Here is a 3888-nt window from a genome sequence, read left to right on the forward strand (position 1 = left end):
AACCCTGTCTCCTAAAAATTACGTTCCCACAGAACTAAACTGCATTCTCAATTACGTTTAGTTAGAAACGTATTTTCTCCCACGTTACGTTTGTTATGAACGTATCTTAAATACGTTTATTTTCTACATATCTTTGCCATTTATTGTCTTGCTTATAATAATGATAATAGTCATTTATAAATATCATTTTAGAGCACACATTTGAAATCGACGATCGGGCTCCATATATGGTTAAATTAAAATCAGTAGGCGAGGCTGTAATTTCGCCAGCTGTTACTCTAATGAGCGAGGCAGAAAATAATAGATGTACATCTATGACTGCTGTACCCACAACTGCTTCACCTACAACTGCTTCACCTACAACTGCAGCACCCACAACTGCTGCACCTACAACTGCAGCACCCACAACTGTTGCACCTACAACTGCAGCACTTACAACTGCTTCCCCCACAACTGCTGCCCCTATGATTTCTGCACATACAACTGCTGCACCCTCAACTGCAGCACCTACTACTGCTTCACCCACAACTTCAGCACCCACAACTGCTGCCCCTACAACTGCAAAACCTACGACTGCTGCACTGACAACTGCTGCACCTACAACTGCAGCACCTACAACTGCTGTATCCACAACTGCAACACCTACGACTGCTGCTCCCACAACTGCTTCGCCTACAACTGCAGCACCTACGACTGCTTCACCTACAACTGCAGCACCCACAACTGCTGCAGAAACGACTGCTGCACCCACAACTGCAGCACCTACGACTGCTGCACTTACAACTGCAGCACCTACATCTGCTGCACCCACAACTGCAGTACCTACAACTTATTGTTGAATTGTGATCTTCTCGCTCCCAGGAAAGAAACTTAAAATAATGAGACTAATGGAGTCTCTGAACAGGTTTAAATGGATACTTTAATTAAGTAACGTTGTTATAGAACAAACATAGGTAAGGAAGAGACAAAAGCCGGTGTTGTCCCTTGGGAGGCTGCAGCGAAGAAGAGAGATCGTGATGTCCCCTCCGATCTGCTTTATGCTCTTCTCGTTCTCTCCCGCTGTGTAGATTGGGGGAACGCCCTCCTCGGTCTTCAATGTTCGACATCGCGTGAAACAGAGGATTTCGACATTTTGTATTCATTGCTTACTTCCTTAAGCCTTTTCTCCTCCTTATCTCTTTCATGACTTTTTATTTAATGCTTTATAACAGCTGTAATAGTTAGTTTAGAAATCCTAGAAACACTTTTACGGCACAGTTCTCATTTACGGTAACTCCTTCTGATGTCATAGCTACCCACGTATGTGAAAACACTTTACGAACAACTGTACCTTCATTTAATATTCAGCAGTAATAATATCTCGACGTCTATAGATGTAATGTTAAAGTCAGTAGGTTTTGGTGTGCAACACTCCGTGTCATTTTCACTTCACATTCAGAAAACGTAATATTAGCCACATGCTAAATACTAACCGGATATGAAGGATTTTCAGAATAAAAGCTTGGCATTGAGATTTTATGAGAACTTAATACTAACAGTACCTTCGACGTGAGCATAAGTCCTGATTCAGTCAAAGTTATATGTAAGTAAACACAACACAATGTTTCTCTCCAATAAGTTTCTAAACCATTTTGAATAACATTTGCTGCGCATGCTTGGTTTATAAATAATTTACTAACAAAATTATGTAGCTAAGGAAAAAATGTAGGTAAAGACAAAATGAATGAACACTACTTTAATGATTTTCAGTTTACAGTTGTGTATTGTTTAATGTCATATCTTATAAATAAATTGTTATTTGTTGCAAGAATACTTTTTCCTAAGAAACGCGACTTCTATCAACGGTGAATGTTTTTTTGTTATATCACCTCGATTTGAGTATCTCTGAATTTTTATTTTAAGCATATTGTGACAAAAGTTACTAAAAGTCTTTCAATGTTGCTTTTTTTTGCAGTGTTCTAAGATATACAAAGCCAAATTTGGAAACAAATTTTCCCACTGCAAGGTGAAAAAGCTCAGGTAAAAAAGGTTTCCGGATTTGGGTCTCACAAAGACAAATTATTTTGTGTTGATAGTGACACATGTAAATCAGACGACACAAGACAGAGTCTTTCATATCATAATTGTTCTCTTTTTTCATTTGATGTTATAAAACAGCGCTTTAGCAGTAATAAGGGCGCCCGGAACTGAAGCAGAAATGGGAGTTGTGTTCAAGAGCACAACTCCTCTTGCAGATCTCCCACAGAATAATGAAGTGGTTCAAACCTTAGTAGAAGCTGTAAATAATACCAACAGTATCTTCGACGTGAGCATAAGTCCTGATTCAGTCAAAGTTGAATGTAAGTAAACACAACACAATGTTTCTCTCCAATAAGTTTCTAAACCATTTTGAATAACATTTGCTGCGCATGCTTGGTTTATAAATAATTTACTAACAAAAGTATGTAGCTAAGGAAAAAATGTAGGTAAAGACAAAATTAATGAACACTACTTTAATGATTTTCAGTTTACAGTTGTTTATTGTTTAATGTCATATCTTGTAAATAAATTGTTATTTGTTGCAAGAATACTTTTTCCTAAGAAACTTCAGAACAAATATATTTTTGTAAGCCCTTCATTATTGATATTTTTCTGTAAAACTGGCACCAGGGTTTTACCTAAAACAAATTAAACATAATCCTCTTGGTTTGGACACTGATACATATTAACATAATATTTATATGTCTGTTTTTACAGCAAGTCCAGTCTCAGCTATAACTACAGCACCTACAACTGCTAAACCTAAAACGGCAGCACCTACAACTGCTAAACCTAAAACTGCAGCACCTACATCTGCTAAACCTAAAACTGCAGCACCTACAACGGCTCGACCTGCGACTACAGCACCTACTACTATAGCCCTTATAACAAAAAGGGTGACTTTCAGATCTGTCCTAGACACATTTACGAGTGACTTGCTGAATCCATCTTCTGCTGTTTATAAAGGTCGGGCTACAATGATTAAGAATCAGGTAACTTTCCCCCTATAAATAAAATCTGCTGGTACCCTTATTGCATTATGTTATCAGAGAGCTACTGTAACGCACCCACTCAAAATATGAGAAACCTACTCCAGTTTCCATACTTCGATAAGGAATTATTAAATTGCAGATCCCTATAAAGTATATTCATTACTCGTTATTCTCTACTAATAGTTAATTAAAGACTGTATATAATGGCTATTTTGCATATCCCTTTCAAGATTTCAAGATTTTCTAAGGATCATTGACATATCATACACACAACTAATTCAATAACGTGCTTTAACCACTAGGCGGTGCACACAAGGTACACACAGCCATAATAACTTTGTATTATTAGTGTAGGACACTTGTGTATGTATAACATCTGAAGATGTGTAGTTTTCATGTTTTCACATAATTGTACAGGATATTGCTATATTATTTCACATGTTTTACTTATAATATCTGATTTGTAAAACATCAGAGACAGAAAGGTATATCCGTCATTTAACAGTAAGCTATTGAAATTCTGAATCCATAGATGTGTCTCCCATCATTAAAAAAAAAAAAAAAGAAGAAAGTTCAAAATGTTTATTCTTGATGGCCAAACTGTCCCCAGAAAATAAAAAACAAAGGGGAACATGAAAAAAAAGTGCAAGTTAAAAGACTTGGAAAATGATAAGTCAGGAAACCTTGATAAGTGCTGCTGTCCTTTGAAGTTAGGTATCTCTGCCCACGGTTCTGCGCAGTAGAACAGACTATTTTATCTCAGCTTAAGCAAAACAATACTTTTAAATCAAATCAATCAGGGTGATCATGGCCTCTACGCAAAATGGTTATTTTTGCTGCGAGGATTTTCATGCTGCACATTATTACCTCTTGCTTA

The 3888-nt window shown here is 37.0% G+C and overlaps 1 long non-coding RNA gene across 1 annotated transcript; it reads right to left on the reverse strand.

Moving 5' to 3' along the window:
* Positions 1–733: 733 nt before the first annotated feature.
* On the reverse strand, positions 734–3156 carry LOC117487906. The gene is made up of 3 exons (XR_004556458.1): positions 2872–3156; positions 2797–2811; positions 734–762 (listed from the first exon to the last, which is right to left on the reverse strand). It is a non-coding gene; the product is annotated as an uncharacterized LOC117487906 (long non-coding RNA).
* Between the last annotated feature and the right edge of the window lie 732 nt (positions 3157–3888).

The sequence above is a fragment of the Trematomus bernacchii genome, unplaced genomic scaffold, assembly GCF_902827165.1.
Source record: "Trematomus bernacchii unplaced genomic scaffold, fTreBer1.1, whole genome shotgun sequence".
NCBI classification, from domain to species: domain Eukaryota; kingdom Metazoa; phylum Chordata; class Actinopteri; order Perciformes; family Nototheniidae; genus Trematomus; species Trematomus bernacchii.